The 20,236-nt window shown below is 39.8% G+C and overlaps 1 protein-coding gene across 1 annotated transcript in view; it reads right to left on the bottom strand.

Annotated features, from left to right (window-relative positions):
• ZDHHC15 (zinc finger DHHC-type containing 15) overlaps nucleotides 1–20,236 on the bottom strand; it is a 112,647-nt gene that overhangs the window by 26,789 nt on the left and 65,622 nt on the right. The window lies entirely within an intron of this gene.

Genomic DNA, 20,236 nt, shown 5'->3' with positions numbered 1-20,236 from the left:
AATGAAACTATGAGCCATGTCATGTAGGGCCACTCAAGATGGATGGGTCATAGTGGAGAGTTCTGACAAAACGTGATCCACTGGAGAAGGGAATGGCAAGCCACTTCAGGATTCTTGTCTTGAGAACCCCATGAACAGTATGAAAAGGCAAAAAGATATGACACTGAAAGATGAACTCCCCAGGTTGGTAGATGCCCAATATGCTACTGGAGAAGAGTGGAGAAATAACTCCAGAAAGAATGAAGAGACTGAGACAAAGTTGAAAACAATGCCCAGTTGTGGATGTGACTGGTGATGGAAGCAAAGTCTGATGCTGTAAAGAGCAATATTGCATAGGAACCTGGAATGTTAGATCCACGAATCAAGGCAAATTGGAAGTGGTCAAACAGCAGATGGCAAGAGTGAACATCGACATTTTAGGAATCAATGAACTAAAGTGTACTGGAATGAGTGAGTTTAATTCAGATGACCATTATATCTACTATTGTGGGCAAGAATCCCTTAGAAGAAATGGAGTAACCCTCATAGTCAACAAAAGAGTCTAAAATACAATACTTGGATGCAGTCTCAAAAACAATTGAATGATCTGTGTTCATTTCCAAGGCAAACCATTCAATATCATGGCAATCAAAGTCTATGCCCCAACCACTAATGCTGAAAAAGCTGGAGTTGAATGGTTTTATGAAGACCTACAAGACCTTCTAGAATTAACACCAAAGAAGATGTCCTTTTCATCATAGAAGACTGGAATGCAAAAGTAGGAAGTCAAGAGATACTTGGAGTAACAGGCAAGTTTGGCCTTGGAGTACAAAATGAAGGAGGGCAAAAGCTAACAGAGTTTTGCCAAGAGAATGTACTGGTCACAGCAAACACCCTCTTCCAACAACACAAGAGAAGACTCTACACATGGGCATCATCAGATGGTCAATAGCAAAATCAGATTGATTTTATTCTTTGCAGCCAAAGATAGAGAAGTTCTATACAGTCTGCAAAAACAAGACTGGGAGCTGACTGTGGCTCAGATCACGAAGTCCTTATTGCAAAATTCAGACTTAAATTGAAGAAAGTAGGAAAAACCACTAGACCATTGAGTTATTACCTAAATAAAATCCCTTATGATTATACAGTGGAAGTGACAAATAGATTCAAGGGATTTGGTCTGATAGACAAAGTGCCTGAAGAACTTTGGACAGAGGTTCGTGACATTGTACAGGAGGCAGTGATGAAGATCATCCCCAAGAAAAAGAAATGATAAAAGGCAAAATGGTTGTCTGAGAAGGGCTTACAAATAGCTGAGAAAAGAGAAGTGAAAGGCAAAGCAGAAAAGGAATGAAACACCCATTTGTACGCAGAATTCCAAAGAATAGCAAGGAGAGATAATAAAGCCTTCCTAAGTGATCAATGCAAAGAAATAGAGGAAAACAATAGAATGGAAAAGACTAGAGATCTCTTCTAGAAAATTAGATATACCAAGGGAATTTTTCAAGCAAACGTGCACAAAAAGGTACATAAATGGTATGGACCTAACAGAAGCAGAAGATATTAAGAAGTGGTAAAAATACACAGAATTCAGTTCAGCTCAGTCGCTCAGTCATGTCCGAGTCTTTGCGACCCCATGAATCGCAGCATGCCAGGCCTCCCTGTCCATCATCGACTCCCGGAGTTCACTCAGACTCACATCCAGCAATTCAGTGATGCCATCCAGCCATCTCACCCTCTGTCGTCCCCTTCTCCTCCTGCCCCCAATCCCTCCCAGCATCAGAATCTTTTCCAATGGGTCAACTCTTCGCATGAGGTGGCCAAAGTACTGGAGTTTCAGCTTTAGCATCATTCCTTCCAAAGAAATCCCAGGGCTGATCTCCTTCACAATGGACTGGTTGGATCTCCTTGCAGTCCAAGGGACTCTCAAGAGTCTTCTCCAACACCACAGTTCAAAAGCATCAATTCTTCAGCATTCAGCCTTCTTCACAGTCCAACTCTCACATCCATACATGACTACTGGAAAAACCATAGCCTTGACTAGATGGACCTTAGTCAGCAAAGTAATGTCTCTGCTTTTCAATATGCTATCTAGGTTGGTCATAACTTTTCTTCCAAGGAGTAACCGTCTTTTAATTTCATAGCTACAGTCACCATCTGCAGTGATTTTGGAGCCCCCAAAATAAAGTCTGACACTGTTTCCATTGTTTCCCCATCTATTTCCCATGAAGTGATGGGACCGGATGCCATGTTCTTCGTTTTCTGAATGTTGAGCTTTAAGCCAACTTTTTCACTCTCCTCTTTTACTTTCATCAAGAGACAGAAGAAGTACATTAAAAAGATTTTCATGACCCAGATAACCATGACAGTGTGATCACTCACCTAGAGCCAGATATCCTGGAATGTGAAGTAGTGGGCCTTAGGAAGCATCACTAAGAACAAAGCTAGTGGAGGTGAATGAATTCCAGTTGAGCTATTTCAAATCCTAAAAGATGATGGTGTTACAGTGCTGCACTCAATATGCCAGCAAATCTGGAAAACTCAGCAGTGACCACAGGACTGGCAAAGATCAGTTTTCATTCCAATCCCAAAGAAAGGCAATGTCATGGAATGTTCCAACTACTGCACAATTGCACTCATCTCACACGCTAGCAAAGTAATGCTCAAGATTCTCCAAGCCAGGTTTAAATAATATGTGTACTGAGAACTTCCAGATGTTCAAGCTGGATTTAGAAAAGGCAGAATAACCAGAGATCAAATTGCCAACATCTGTTTGATCATTTGAGGAGCAAAGTATACTCTGAATCAGCTTGCTTAATGTACAGATAATCACTTTCTTTACATTCCATACATAATAATGTACTTGGCACTTTGAGATTAAAAGAAAGTTGACAGTGGTTGTCCCTTACAGTCCCTTAACAGTTCTCTTTTATGAACTCAATGTGCCTTCATAGTGCTCCCATAAGTGTAAGGTCTGGGTCCCAGAAAATAGAGGACAGCCAGGGTGGGTTACCCTTGCCACAGTAGGATGGCAACTTCTCATGCCACTAAATTAACCAGGCAGATTCCAAAGACAAGTCTGCTTTCTTCCAGGAAGAGTGGAACAGTAAAAAGTGGCCCTACTAATGTCTGTCTTTGGAATCATGTCTCTATGGTGGGCATAGCATTCTGTCTTATTTGGAATCTCAGACCTAGGGTATTCTTGCCTGTAAGTCTGAACAGAAAGCAGTTGTATTGACCCAGCTCTTCAGTGAAGGATATACAGAGAATTACTCATGTTTGTCAAACACCTCCAAAGAGAAAAAGAGGCAGCAAGTGCTTGAGCATACATCTCATCTTAGCTATACATTTCTATCAAGAAAGCAATTGATCAATGTAAAAGGCACTTCTGGAACTGCAATGCACTTTTTGCCTTGATTTTTTTTCTGATGGTTGGCTGTCTCAGAACTTTGTAGGTATGGTTTGGCAGTGTACCTTTTCAGATGTTGGCCTTTAGTATTCTGCTAGATGGGTTTCTTTTACTATTTGCCATTGCAATCCACACTTGATTTGGCCAGAGCAATTCCTTCCTGCAATCATTTGAATTAAAATCAGGCTTGCAGACATTGAAACTTGAGCTGGAAAACTCAAATATCAACTTCCTCCATAGTTTCATTCCCATAGGAGGGTAAGCTAAAGCTGCAAAGGGTCATCGCCAGGTGAGGACTAAATTGAAAGAATGCAGATACTTTAAAAAATTAGGCTCTGCATAATAGAAGACAAATGCAGAATTTAGGAAAAGAATTTATTTTCTCCTTCTACCATCTACACCTATACTACTTTCACTACCCCTACCCGCTCTTGCTGCCTATACCGTAGTGATTTTACCATTATTCAGTAAATGTTTACTTGAACCAAAAATGATGTCATTTCCATCTTAGTATATGCTGGCCCAGCTGTGTCTCTTCCTGCCTCATCCTAGGTCTCCTCCCTTCCTTTAAAACCCTATGTTCCCACGTAAACCTCTGATACTATGGGAAGTGACCACAAGAGTATATGTATACTTTTTCATACCCATTGGTTTTCAGAGATTGGGCAGAGTAGGGAAATGGACGTAATGTGGTGTCTCCAAGAACTTAGGTTGAGTTATGACTGCTTAATTGCCTTACATAAGTGACTTTACCTCCCTAGCTTCAACTTTTTCATGTATAAAGTAGGGCAATACTCTTTCATTCACTGTATTTTTGTAAGGCTCTTCCCTGAATTATGAGTGTCCTCAAAGGTTTTATTATTTACCCTCTGAATTTCTCTTTTCCATTCATTTCCTTGTCCACTTGAATTCATGCGAGTGTTGCTTTTGTGTGCATGTTTAGTTGCTTCAGTCATGTCCGTCTCTGTGTGACCCTATGGACTGTAGACCACCAGGCTCACTCTGTCCATGGAATTCCACAGGCAAGAATACTGGAGTAGGTTTCCATGCCCTCCTCCAGGGAATCTTCCCAAGCCATGGATCAAACCAATGTCTCTTATGTCTCCTGCATTGGTAGGTGTGTTCTTTACCGCTAGTGCCACCTTGAAAGTGAAAGTGAAGTCACTCAGTCGTGTCCGACGCTGTGCGACCCCATGAACATCAGGCTCCTCTGTCCATGGGATTTTCTAGGCAAGAGCACTGGAGTGGGTTGCCATTTCCTTCTCCAGAGAATCTTCCCAACCCAAGGATTGAACCCAGGTCTCCCACATTGTAGACAGACGGATGCCAAACATTACAGTTTATCTTGTTTCCCTAGCTTTATTCTCTCCCTTGATTACCTCCTACACTACTCATGGATTTAACCACCATCTCTATATGACTGACTCCCAGTTCTTTAGTTACTGGGACTATTTCAGTTATTTAAAATGTCTCCTGGCTTTAATCTTTCCTCTCCATTTCTAGTATCATGCCACTCCTGAAGCCACTGTGACACATACTCAACTATATGTTGTTTTTTCTGTTTTGTGTCTCTGCATACTAGTGAGGTATTTCCCTGATAGCTCAGTTGGTAAAGAATCTGCCTGCAATTCAGGAGACCCTGGTTCAATTCCTGGATCAAGAAGATCTGATGGAGAAGGGATAGGCTACTCACTCTAGTATTCTTGGGCTTCTCTTGTGGCTCAGCTGGCAAAGAATCTGCCTGCAATGTGGGAGACCTGGGTTTAACCCCTGGGTTGGGAAGATCCCTTGGAGAGGGGAAAGGCTACCCACTCCAGTATTATGCCCTGGAGAATTCTATGGACTGTATAGTCCATGGGGTTGCAAAGAGTCGGACACGACTGAGCAACTTTCACTTTCATTTTCATTTTCATCATACTAGTGAGAGAGCTTGTTCTTAGGTAGGTTGATAAAGAGACCAGGGCCCTCAAGGAGGAGGCAGGGACAAATGAATTTTTCTTTTCTACATTCCTTTGTCTTCATCATATAAGACTTTTTTTTTCTTAAGCTCTGAGTTGTTATGGCAATGATCTATTTAAGATTAACTTTCTTTAAGCCCAGAGCTAATGATTATACAACTAAACAACTCATCATACTCTAGGGTATGTTTTTCCTTAAACTCTGTACTAATGATTATATAACAACAATGTATATTGCTTGAGGACTCTTTGCTCCTTCTTAACAAGAACTTTCTGACTAATCCTGTAATCTTGAGATGTATGTTGTGGGAGTGGGTCTGCTAAGACCTTTACACTTGAGATATTCGTTTGTAACCAACTGAAAACGTATATAAGCTCAGTTCAGTTCAGTCGTTCAGTCGTGTCTGACTCTTTGTAACCCCATGAATCACAGCACGCCAGGCCTCCCTGTCCATCACAAACTCCCGGAGTTCACTCAGACTTGCGTCCATCGAGTCAGTGATGCCATTCAGCGATCTCATCCTCTGTCGTCCCCTTCTTCTCCTTCTCACAATCCCTCCCAGCATCAAAGTCTTTTCCAATGAGTCAACTCTTCGCATGAGGTGGCCAAAGTACTGGAGTTTCAGCTTTAGTATCATTCCTTCCAAAGAAATCCCAGGGCTGATCTTCAGAATGGACTGGTTGGATCTCCTTGCAGTCCAAGGGACTCTCAAGAGTCTTCTCCAACACCACAGTTCAAAAGCATCAATTCTTCAGTGCTCAGCCTTCTTCACAGTCCAACTCTCACATCCATACATGACTACTGGAAAAACCATAGCCTTGACTAGGCGAACCTTAGTCGGCAAAGTAATGTCTCTGCTTTTGAATATACTCTCTAGGTTGCTCATAACTTTTCTTCCAAGGAGTAAGCGTCTTTTATTTTCATGGCTGCAATCACCATCTGCAGTGATTTTGGAGCCCCGAAAGATAAAGTCTGACACTGTTTCCACTGTTTCCCCATCTATTTCCCATGAAGTGATGGGACCGGATGCCATGATCTTTGTTAAAGCCCCACTCAAATTAGCGAGCAGGGCACTGTCTTCCCACTTCTGTCTATGTCAGAAGCTTTCTTTATCCCCTTTTCACTGTAATAAATCTTTTGTCACATGAAACTCTGAGTGACTGAAGCCATGTCTTTGGTCCCAAAGTGAATTTCTCTCCTTTGGAGATCACAAATCTGACACTGTTCACCATAAGATTTCACTAGTATCTGAGTAATCCTTCTAAAATTTATCTTTCATTAGTATCACTCAAGGTTATAAAATTAATATCTGTTTCATACTGTAGCAAATCTACAAAGCTCTCTACCATTCTGGCCATATCTTACTTCTCTAACATTACTGCTCATAAACCACAATGCCCAACCCAGTATATAGGAATGGATGGCTACCTCAGCATTCTTACCACATTCAAGTCACACTTCTTACATGGAATGCCATTTCCTTCTTTCTAGCATCTACAACAGACTGGTTCCAAATTGGGAAAGGAGTACATCAAGGCTGTATATTGTCACCCTGCTTGTTTAACTTATATGCAGAGTACATCATGAGAAATGCTGGACTGGATGAAGCTACAAGCTGGAATCAAGATTTCTGCGAGAAATATCAATAACCTCAGAGTACATCATGAGAAATGCTGGACTGGATGAAGCTACAAGCTGGAATCAAGATTTCTGCGAGAAATATCAATAACCTCAGATATGCAGATGACACCACCCTTATGGCAGAAAGTGAAGAAAAACTAAAGAGTCTCTTGATGAAAGTGAAGGAGGAGAGTGAAAAGGTTAAAAGCTCAACATTCAGAAAACTAAGACCACGGCATCCAGTCCCATCACTTTATGGCAAAGAGATGGGGAAACAGTGGAAACAGTGGTAGACTTTTTTTTGGGGGGGGGGGCTCCAAAATCACTGCAGATGGTGATTGAAGCCATGAAATTAAAAGACGTTTACTCCTTGGAAGGAAAGTTATGACTAACCTAGACAGCATATTAAAAAGCAGAGACATTACTTTGCCAACAAAGGTACGTCTAGTCAAGGCTATGATTTTTCCAGTAGTCATGTATGGATGTGAGAGTTGGACTGTGAAGAAGGCTGAGCACCGAAGAATTGATGCTTTTGAACTATGGTGTTGGAGAAGACTCTTGAGAGTCCCTTGGACTGCAAGGAGGTTCAACCAGCCTATCCTAAAGGAAATGAGTCCTGAATACTCATTGGAAGGACTGATGCTGAAGCTGAAACTCCAATACTTTGGCCACCCAATGTGAAGAAGTGACTCATTTGAAAAGACCCTGATGCTGGGAAAGATTGAAGGCGGGAGAAGAGGACGACAGAGGATGATATGGTTGGATGGCATCACCGACTCGATAGACATGAGTTTGAGTAAACTCCAGGAGTTAGTGATGGACAGGTAAACCTGGCATGCTGCACAGAACTGAGCGACTGAACTGAACTGAACTCAGTGAACTAAACAGGGGGTCTATATCAACCTAGAAGGATTGGATGGTGAGGGAGATGGGAGGGAGTTTCAGGAGGGAAGGGACACATGTACACCTATGGCTGACCCATGTTGATGTTTGACAGAAAATAACAAAATTGTGTAAAGCAATTATCCTTCAATTAAAAAATAAATATATTTATTAAAAAATTCACCCATTCTGTTCCATTTCAGTTCACTGATTCCTAAAATGTCAATATTCACTCTTGCCATCTCCTGTTTGACTATTTCCAATTTACCTTGATTCTTGGACCTAACATTCCAGGTTCCTATGAAATATTATTCTATATAGCATTGGACTTTACTTCCATCAGCAGTCCCCTCCACATCTGGGTGCTGTTTTTTGCTTTGGCTCAGCCTCTTCATTCTTTTTGGACCTATTTCTTCACCATTTTCCAGTAACTTATTGGGAACCTACCAATCTGGGGAGTTCATTTTTCAGTGTCATATCATTTTGCCTTTTTATACTGTTCATGGTGTTCTCAAGGCAAGAATATTGAAGTGATTTGCCATTCCCTTCTCCAGTGGACCACGTTTTGTTAGAACTCTCCACAGTGACCTGTCTGTCTTGGGTGGCTCTACCTGGCATGGCTGAAAAAGATGGCAGAGTAGGACATGTGCTGATCTTCTCCTGTGAGAACTCCAAAACTGCAACTTGCTGCTGAGCAACCATCAACAGGATAATGTTGGATCTCACCAAAAAGAGATACCTCACATCCAACAGCAAAGGAGAAGCTCCAACAAGATGCTAGGAGGGGCAAAATTGCATTTAGAATCAAACCTCATACCCGCCAGAGACGCTGGGTGGGCTCAAACAAAACCTTGTGCACACCATGACCCAGAGACCCCACAAGAAACTGAGCTGGACCTGCCTTTGAGTGTTTGAGTGTCTTCTGTGGAGGAGGAGCTCAGCAGTGGCTTTCTGCAGGGCACGGGCTCTGGCCGCACCAGACGTGGGAGGCACTGCACGTGGCATAAATCCTCTTGGAGGAGGTCACCATTAGCCCCACCATAGAGCCACAGAGCAGACGGCCCACAAACTGGAGAACAATTATATCAAAGAAATTCTCGCACTTCAGCATCCATCCTTCCAGTGAATATTCAGGGTTGATCTTCCTTAAGATTGACTGGTTTGATCTTGCTGTCTAAGCGACTTTCAGGAATCTTCTCCAGCACCACAGTTTGAAGGCATCAGTTCTTTGGTGTTCTGCCTTCTTTATGGTCCAGCTCTCATAACTGTATATGACCACTGGGAACACCATAGCTTTGACTATATGGACCTTTGTTGGCAGTGTAATGCTTCTGCTTTTCAACACACTGTCTAGGTTTGTCATTGCTTTCCTGCCAAGAAGCAATCATCTGATTTCAGGGCTGCGGCCACCATCCACAGTGATTTTGGAGCCCAGGAAGAGGAAATCTGTCACTGCTTCCACATTTTCCGCTTCTATTTGCTATGTGGTAATGGGGCTGGATGTCATGATTTTTTTTTAAATATTTAGTCTTAAGTCAGCTCTTTCACTCTCCTCCTTCACCCTCATCAAGAGGCTCTCTTAGTTCCTCTTCACTTTCTCCCATTAGAGTGGTATCATCCGCATATCTGAGGTTGTTGATGTTTCTCCTGCCTATCTTGATTCCAGCTTGTAACTCATCCAGCCCAGCATTTCTCATGATGTACTCAGTGTATAGGTTAAACAAACAGGATGACAGCAGACAGCCCTGTCGTACTCCTTTCTCAATCTTGAACCAGTTAGTTGCTCAATACAGGGTTCTAACTGTTGCTTCTTGACCCACATACAGGTTTCTCAGGAGACAGGTAAGATGTTCTGGTATTTCCTTCTCTCTAAGAGCTTTCCACAGTTTGTCATGATTCACATAGTCAAAGGCTTTAGCATAGTTGATGAAACAGAGATAGATGTTTTTTTTTCTGAAATTCCCTTGCTTTCTCTATAATTCAGTGAATGTTGGCAAGTTGATCTCTAGGTCCTCTTCCTTTTCTAAACCCAGCTTGAACATCTGAAGTTCTTGGCTTGCATAATGCTGAAGCTTAGCATGCAAGATTTTAAGCATGACCTCAGTAGCACGGGAGATGAGTATAGTTGCCCAATGGTCAGCATATTCTTTGGTACTACCCTTCTTGGGAATTGGGATGCAGATTGACCCTTTCCAGTCCTGTAGCCACTGCTGTGTCTTCTAGATTTGCTGACATGATGAATGCAAATCTTGATGGCATCTTCCTTTAGGGATTTGAATAGTTCTGCTGGAATTTCATTGCATCCAGTAGCTTTATTAACTGCAGGCCTTCTTAAGACCCTCTTCACTTTGCACTCCAGAATGTCTGGCTCTGAGTGACTAACCACACCACCATAATAATCTGGTTCATTAAGATCTTTTTTTATATAGTTCTTCTATGTATTCTTTTCATCTCATCTTGATCTCTTCTCTACTAGGTCTCTACTATTTTTATCCTTTAAAACTGTTATCTTTTTATCCTGTTCATTGAAGAAGACCTTCTTGTCTTTTACAGCTATTCTTTGAAACTCTGCACTTAACTGGATGTATATTTCCCTCTCTCCCTTGCTTTTTGCTTCTCTTCATTCTGCTATTTGTAAAGCCTCCTCAGATAACCATTTTACCTTCTTGCTTTCATTTCCCTTTGGGATGATTTTGTTTGCCACATCCTGTACAATAGTACAGACCTCTGTCCATAGTTCTTCAGGCACACTGTTAACTAGATATAGTCCCTTGAATCTATTTGTTACCTCTACTGCAAATTCATATGGGATTTGATTTAGGTCATACCTGGCTGGCCTAGTGTTCTTCCTAGTTTTCTTTAGTTTAAGCCTGAATTTTGCTATGAGAAGTTGATAATCTGAGCCACAGTCAGCTCCAGGTCTTGTTTTTGCTGACTGTGACAAAAACAGGTCTTGTTTTTGTGACTCGGACAGCTTCTCCATTATATGTGTCTTATCTCCCCTAAATAAATGCAAGACGCTTGAATTCAGAGACAAAAATGCATAATCACCCTTAAGGGTTCAATGTCTTACACTTAATATGCTCTCAAATAATACTAGCTTATTTATTCTGTTCTTTTCACAAATGTGTTATTTATCAGAGCAGTAGAAACTACCAGACTGAAAATTAATCGGAAACTTCTACCTTGAGCAGTAACTAATGCTCTCATACAAAAAATTTTTATTCAAAGGAGTTGGAAAGAAGACTATATATAATATGCTAGAGTATGAAGTCAACATTTTCCTGTGTCCAGCATTTGACAAGGAATATAATTCTTCTGAGTTCTGGTTATCATTAACACTGGAAAGCTGTATTAGCGAATTCAAGCAAATTTTGTTTTTCATATAAAGATATTTACTTGATATAAATATTCCACCTAGAATATTAAATTATCAAAATTAAAGAGATGATTTTCACTCTCTTTAGCTGGACCTAGAAAGCAATTTTGGTGAGTTAAGGAAAGCTTGATTCTTTTCTGCTGGATTCTTTTAAAATGTCATTCTTGTCACAGCTAATACATTGATATAGAATAACTGGAATCGGCTGTACATAATTATTGTGTGCCCTAAGTCTTGATCCCGACCTACTGAATTTTCAAACCAGGCTGATGGATACTCATGGATAGTTAATGACATAGTTGATGGGTAGTCATCAAATCACAAGAGAAGAGAACCAAAGAGGACAGGAAGAAAAAGACATACAAAACAAATCCAAAAGAATTAAGAAAATGGCAATAAGAACAAAAATATAGATCATTACCTTAAATGTAAATGGATTAAATGCTTCAACCAAAAGACATAAACTGACTAAATGGATACAAAAGCAAGACCACATATATGCTGTATTTACAAGAGACCCGCTTCAGATCCAGGGACACATACAGATTGAAAGTGAGGGGATAGAAAAAGGTACTCCATGCAAATGAAAATCAAAAGAAAGCTGGAGTAGTAATACTCATATCAGACAAAATAGACTTTAAAATATACTGTTATGTAAGACAAAGAAGGACACTACATAATGATCAAGGGTTCAATCCATGAAGAAGGTATAGCAATTGTAAATATATACGTACTCCACACAGGAACACCTCAATATATAAGGCAAATGCTAACAGCCATAAAAGGAGAAATATACAGTAATGCAACAATAGTGGGGGGACTTTAACACCCCATTTACATCAATAGACAGATCATCCAGACAGAAAATCAATAAGGAAACACAGGTCATTTAATGTGCCTTAAATGACACATTAAACTGGATGGACTTAATTGATATTTAAAGAACATTTCATTCATAGCAGCAGAATACACATTCTTCTCAAGTACACACAGAATATTCTCCAGTATAGATCATGTGCTAGACCACAAAGCAAGCAGTGGTAAATTTGATATAACTGAAATTACATCAAATATCTTTTCTGAGCATAACACTGTGAGATTAGAAATCGACTACAAGAAAAAAAATGTAAAAAACACAAACATGTGGAGGCTAAACAATATGTTACACAATCATAACCTTATATGTAACCTTATACATAAACAATCAATTGATCACTGAAGAAATCAAAGAGGACATCAAAAAATACCTAAAGAGACAAATGAAAACATAAACATGATGGTCAAAAACCTATGGGACACAGGGACTTTCCTGGTAGTCCAGTGGTTAAGACTGCATGTTTACATTGTAGAGGGCATAGGTTTGATCCCTGGATGGGAAACTAAGATCCTGCATGCCACATGGCACAGCCAAGAAATGAACAAATAAACAAACAAAAACCCCAAAACCTATGGGACACAGCAAAAGCAGTTCTAAGAGGAAAGTTTATAGCAATATAATCTTACCTCAGGAAACAATAAATCTCAAATAAGCAACCTAACATTACATGTAAAGCAACGAGAGAAAGAAGAACAAAACCCCCCAAAATTAGTAGAAGGAAAGAAATTATGAAGGTCAGAAATAAATAAAATATTAATGGAAAAAAATAGCAAAGGTAAATGAAACAAAAAGCTGGTTCTTTGGAAAGATAAACAAAATTGATAAACCTTTAGCTAAACAATTAAAAGAAAAAAGGAAGAGGACACAAATCAATAAAATGAGAAATGAAAAAGAAGTTACATCTAGCACCAGAGAAATGGAATGGATCATAGGAGACTATTACAAGCAACTATATGCCAATAAAATGGACAACCTAGAAGAAAGGGACAAATTCGTAGAAATGTACAACCCCTCAAGACTGAACCAGGAAGAAAAACAGAAAATATGAACAGACCAATCACAAGTACTGAAATGGAAACTGATTTAAAAACTTCCAATAAATAAGAACCCAGGACTAGATGGCTTCACAGGCATATACTATCAAACAGTCAGAAGAGTTAATACCTATCCCTCTGAAACTATTTCAAAAAGCAACAGCAGAAGGAACAGTCCAAAACACACTCTATGAGGCCACCATCACTCTGAGACACTAAAGCTAGACAATGATACTGCACACAAAAATTACAGGCCAATATCATTGATGAACATAGACGCAAAAATCCTCAACAAAATACTGGCAAACTGAATCCAACAATAAAATAAAATGATCATACACCATGATCAAAAGGGACTTGCCCCAAGGGTGCAAGGATTTTTCAACATCTGTAAATCAGTGTGATATACTACATGAACAAATTGAAGAACAAAAAGTATAAGATCATCTCAATAGATGCAGAAAAAGCTTCTGACAAAAGTTAACACCCAGTTATGACAAAAACTCTAGAGGGTACCTACCTCAGCCTAATAAACGTCATATATGACAAAACTACAGCTATACTCAGTGGTGAAAAGCTGAAAGCATTTCCTCTAAAGATGAGAAATAAGACAAGGATATTCATTCTTGCCACTTTTATTCAACATAATTTTTGAAGTTCCAGCCACAACAATCGGAGAAGAAAAGAAAGAAAAGGAATTCAAATTAGAAAGGAAGATGTAAAACTGTCACTGTTTGCAGACGACATGATAATATGAATAGAACATCCTAAATGCACCACCAGAAAACTACTAGAAATCATCAGTGAATTCTGTAAAGTTTGCAGGGTACAAAATTAATAGGCAGAAATATGCTGCATTTCTCTACACTGAGAAGGAAAGATCACAAAGAAAAATTAGGGAAACAATCCCATTTACCATCACATCAAGAAGAATAAAATACCTACGAATAAACTTACTGTGTGGATCACAATCAGTTCAGTTCAGTTCAGTCACTCAGTCATGTCCGACTCTTTGCGACCCCATGAATCGCAGCATGCCAGGGCTCCCTGTCCATCACCAACTCCCGGAGTTCACTCAGACTCATGTCCAGCGATTCAGTGATGCCATCCAGCCATCTCATCCTCTGTCGTCCCCTTCTCCTCCTTCCCCCAATCCCTCCCAGCATCAGAGTCTTTACCAATGAGTCAACTCTTCGCATGAGGTGGCCAAAGTACTGGAGTTTCAGCTTTAGCATCATTCCTTCCAAAGAAATCCCAGGGCTGATCTCCTTCAGAATGGACTGGTTGGATCTCCTTGCAGTCCAAGGGACTCTCAAGAGTCTTCTCCAACACCACAGTTCAAAACCATCAATTCTTTGGCACTCAGCTTTCTTCACAGTCCAACTCACACATGCATACATGACTATTGGAAAAACCACAGCCTTGACGAGAGGGACCTTTTTTGGAAAAGTAATGTCTCTGCTTTTCAATATGCTATCTAGGTTGGTCATAACTTTTCTTCCAAGGAGTAAGCGTCTTTTAATTTCATGGCTGCAATCACCACCTGCAGTGATTTTGGAGCCCCCCAAAATAAAGTCTGACACTGTTTCCCCATCTATTTCTCATGAAGTGATGGGACCAGATGCCATGATCATCATTTTCTGAATGTTGAGCTTTAAGCCAACTTTTTCGCTCTCCTCTTTCACTTTCAGCAAGAGGCTTTTTAGTTCCTCTTCACTTTCTGCCATAAGGATGGTGTCATCTGCATATCTGAGGTTATTGATATTTCTCCCGGCAATCTTGGTTCCAGCTTGTGCTTCTTCCAGCCCAGCTTTTCTCATGATGTACTCTGCATATAAGTTAAATAAGCAGGGTGACAATATACAGCCTTGACATACTCCTTTTCCTATTTGGAACCAGTCTGTTGTTCCATGTCCAGTTCTAACTGTTGCTTCCTGACCTGCATATAGGTTTCTCAAGAGGCAGGTCAGGTGGTCTGGTATTCCCATCTCTTTCAGAATTTTCCACAATTTATTGAGATCCACACAGTCAAAGGCTTTGGCATAGTCAATAAAGCAGAAATAGATGCTTTTCTGGAACTCTCTTGCTTTTAAGATGATCCAGCAGATGTTGGCAATTTGATTTCTGGTTCCACTGCCTTTTCTAAAACCAGCTTGAATAACAGGAAGTTCACGGTTCATGTATTGCTGAAGCCTGGCTTGGAGAATTTTGAGCGTTACTTTACTAGCACGTGAGATGAGTGAAATTGTGTGGTAGTTTGAGCATTCTTTGACATTGCCTTTCTTTGGGATTGGAATGAAAACTGCCCTTTTCCAGTCCTGTGGCCAGTGCCGAGTTTTCCAAATTTGCTGGCATATTGAGTGCAGCACTTTCACAGCATCATCTTTCAGGATTTGAAATAACTCAACTGGAATTCCATCACCTCCACTAGCTTTGTTTGTAGCGATGTTTTCTAAGGCCAACTTGACTTCACATTCCATGATGCCTGGCTCTGGGTGAGTGATCACACAATCGTGATTATCTGGGTCGTGAAGATCTTTTTTGTACAGTTCTTCTGTGTATTCCTGCCACGTCCTCTTAATATCTTGGTCCATACCATTTCTGTCCTTTATCGAGCCCATCTTTGCATGAAATGTTCCCTTGGTATCTCTAATTTTCTTGAAGAGTTCTCTAGTCTTTTCCATTCTGTTTTTTTCCTCCATTTTTTTGCACTGATGCCTGAGGAAGGCTTTCTTATCTCTTCTTGCTATTCTTTGGAACTCTGCATTCAGATGCTTATATCTTTCCTTTCTCCTTTGCTTTTTGCTTCTCTTCTTTTCCCAGCTATTTGTAAGGCCTTCCCAGACAGCCATTTTGCTTTTTTGCATTTCTTTTCCATGGGGATGGTCTGGATCCCTGTCTCCTGTACAATGTCACGAACCTCCGTCCATAGTTCATCAGGCACTCTATAAGATCTAGTCCCTTAAATCTATTTCTCACTTCCACTGTATAACCATAAGGGATCTGATTTAAGTCATACCTGAATGGTCTAGTGGTTTTCCCTACTTTCTTCAATTTCAGTCTGAATTTGGTAATAAGGAGTTCATGATCTGGGCCACAGTCAGCTACTGGTCTTGTTTTTGTTGACTGTATAGAGCTTCTCCATCTTTGGCTGCAAAGAAGATAATCAATCTGATTTCGGTCATAGTGGAGAGGTCTGACAGAATGTGGTCCCCTGGAGAAGGGAATGGCAAACCACTTCAGCATTCTTGCTTTGAGAACTCCACCAACATTATGAAAAGGCAAAATGATAGGATAATGAAAGAGGAACTCCCCAGGTCAGTAGGTGCCTAACATGCTACTGGAGATCAGTGGAGAAATAACTCCAGAAAGAATGAAGGGATGGAGCCAAAGCAAAAACAATACCCAGTTGTGGATGTGACTGGTGATAGAAGCAAGGTCCGATGCTGTAGAGAGCAATATTGCATAGGAACCTGGAATGTCAGGTCCATGAATCAAGGCAAATTGGAAGTGGTCAAACAGGAGATGGCAAGAGTGAATGTCAACATTCTAGGAAGCAGCGAACTAAAATGGACTGAAATGGGTGAATTTAACTCAGATGACTATTATATCTACTACTGCAGGCAGGAATCCCTTAGAAGAAATGGAGTAGCCAACATGGTCAACAAAAGAGTCCAAAATGCAGTACTTGGACGCAATCTCAAAAGTGACAGAATGATCTCTGTTCATTTCCAAGGCAAACCATTCAATATCACAGTAATCCAAGTCTATGCCCCAACCAGTAACACTGAAGAAGGTAACGTTGAACGGTTCTGTGAAGACCTACAAGACCTTTTAGAACTAACACCCCCAAAAGATGTCCTTTTCATTATAGGGGACTGGAATGCAAAAGTAGGAAGTTAAGAAACACCTGGAGTAACAGGCAAATTTGGCCTTGGAAAACAGAATGAAGCAGGGCAAAGGCTAATAGAGTTTTGCCAAGAAAATGCACTGGTCATAGCAAACACCCTCTTCCAACAACACAAGAGAAGACTCTACACATGGATATCACCAGATGGTCAACACCAAAATCAGATTGATTTACCTCCTAGGATATTCAAATTAAAACAATAATAAACAAATTTCCAAGTAATATTTCATTGTATATATGTACCACATCTTTATCATATATTAATATATGTGGAATCTAGAAAAATGGTCCAGATGATCTTATTTGCAAAAAGAAGTAGAGACACCAAGAGGGAGGTGGGATGGGATGAATTGGGAAATTGAGATTGACATATAGACACTATTGATACTATGTATAAAATAGAGAACTAATGAGAACATACTATATAACTCAGAGGACTCTACTCAGTGCTCTGTGTGATCTAAATGGGAAGAAATCCAAAAAGGAGGGGATATATCAATATGTATAGCTGATTCGCTTTGTTGTACAGTAGAAACTAACACAACATTGTAAAGCAATGTTCAATACTATACTTAAATAAAAAGTAATAAAATTAAAAAATAAAAGCAAAAGATAAGCAAATTGGACTTAACTAAACTTAAAAGCTTTTGCACAGCAAAGGAAACCATAAAGAAAATGAAAAGACAATCTACAGAATGGGAGAAAATATTTGCATATGAAGAGACCAACAACAGATTAATCTAAAAAATATAAAAACAGCACGTGTAGCTCAATAACAAACAAACAAACAACCCAATCAGAAAATAGTCAGAAGATCTAAATATACATTTCTCCCAATAAGATATACAGATGGCCAAAAAGTACATGAAAAAAATGCTCACTATTGCTAATTATTAGGCAAACGCAGATCAAAACTACAATAAGGTATCATCTCACACTGGTCAGAATGGTCATCATCAAAAAGTCAACAAACAATAAAAGCTGGAGAGAGGATGTGAAGAAAAGGGAACTACACTGTTGGTGGGAATGAAAATTGGTGCAGCCACTATGGAGAACAGTATGGAGGTTCTTTGAAAAATTAAAAGTAGAGTTACCATATGATCTAGCAATCCCACTCCTGGGCATATATCTGGAGAAAACCATAATTTCAAAAGATACATCCATCCCAAAGTTCATATCAGCACTGTTAATATTTAGAATAGCCAGGACATGGAAGCAATCTAAATATCCATTAACAGGGGAATGAATAAAGATGTGGTGTATATATACACACAATGGAATATTACTCAGACATAAAAGGAGAGAAATAATGCCATTTGAAGCAATGTAGATGGAACTAGAGATGATCATATTAAGTGAAGTAGGTCAGACAATGACAAATACCAAGTGATATCATTTATTTGTACAATCTAAAAAATGATAAAAATCAACATTTTTACACAACAGACTCACAGACTTAAAAAACAAGCTTATGGTTACCAAAGGGGAAAGGTGAAGGGAGGTTTAAATTAGGAGTTTGGGATTAACATATACATACTACTGTAGTGTTGGAGAAGACTCTTGAGAGTCCCTTGGACTGCAAGGAGATCCAATCAGTCCATCCTAAAGGAAATTAGTCCTGAATGTTCATTGGAAGGACTGATGCTGAAGCTGAAACTCCAATACTTTGGCCTCCTGATGCCAAGAGCTGACTCATTTGAAAAGACTCTAATGCTGGGAGGGATTGGGGGAAGGAGGAGAAGGGGATGACAGAGGATGAGATGGCTGGATGGCATCACCAACTCAATGGACATGAGTTTGAGTAAACTCTGGGAGTTGGTGATGGACAGCGAGGCCTGGCATGCTGCAGTCCATGGGGTTGCAGAGTCGGACACGACTGAGAGACTGAACTGAACTATATATAAAATAGGTTAGTAGTGAGAAACTACTATATAGCACAGGGAACTGTACTCAATATTCTGTAATAACCCATATGGGAAAATAATCTGAAAAAGAATTGATATATGTTATTTGTATAACTGAATCACTTTGCTGTATACCTGAAAGTAACACAACACTGTAAATTAGCTATGGTGGTGGTGGTTTAGTTGCTAAGTCATGTCTGACTCTTGCGACCCCATGAACTGTAGCCCACCAGGCTCCTCTGTCCGTGGGATATTCCAGGCAAGAATGCTGGAGTGGGTTGCCATTTCCTTCTCCAGGGGATCTTCCTGACCCAGGAATCAAACCCAGGTCTCCTGCATTGCAGGCAGATTCTTTACCGACTGAGCTATGAGGGAAGTCATAAATTAGCTATACTCCAATATAAAATAAAAATTAAATTAAAAAAGATGAAAAATTAGGGTAATAAGTGATGAAATGGTCAGAATTTGCTGTGGTAGTCAAATGGGATTTTATTCTATATATGTTTTATTACTTCAATCATTCATATGTTTATGAATTATTTATATTGTTAAAATTAATAAAAAGTCATAAGAACCACAGAAAATCTTCTCAGAACAATACATCGATCTGTCACTTTTCATTTGCAGATTTTTTTCTATGCATGTATGTACATTAATCTCATCCGAGAAATCTCTTTAATCTCTTGACTTCATAAAGGTGTTTCTTTACCTCATATGTTGCTGTACTAAAATAAGGCTGGCATCTACCTACTGTACAGCCCAGGGTACTATACTCAGTATTTTGTAATAACCTACAAGGGAAAAGAATCAGAGTCAGCAAGGGGAGGTAAAGGGAGTTGCTTGTGTTAATAAGTTCTTTGGACTGGTAAGAGCTCCTTCCTTTTTCTATCTATAGATTTGGCACCATTTTGTCTTACTTAGTCCTAGTGACAGTGCCTTATTCTAAAACTGGACTTCTGGTAGAGAAACAACTAGATATCTAACTGGGGAAACATTTAGATAGGCTTGTTTCCCACCTCTTCTCCCCATCTCAATGCCTTTCCAGGTCCTTATTCAGCTGTATTCATTCCAGGTATAGTTTGTGAAAACTACTACAAGTTCCCACTCAAAATTTCTGTTAGTTACTGCATTATTGGGACCAGCCTGGTACTAACAAATAAATGTTGGAGGCACAGAAGTAAGCATAATATCACATGAAGACAAAGAATAGGTGGCAATGGAATACATGACATGAGAACTTAACTTTTAGCTCTTCACCAAAAAATCTCAAGATGACTCAATAA

Source organism: Capra hircus (genome assembly GCF_001704415.2).
Source record: "Capra hircus breed San Clemente chromosome X unlocalized genomic scaffold, ASM170441v1, whole genome shotgun sequence".
Lineage (NCBI taxonomy): Eukaryota > Metazoa > Chordata > Mammalia > Artiodactyla > Bovidae > Capra > Capra hircus.
Note: the sequence above shows the minus strand (reverse complement) of the source record. Positions and strands in the feature narration are given on the sequence as shown.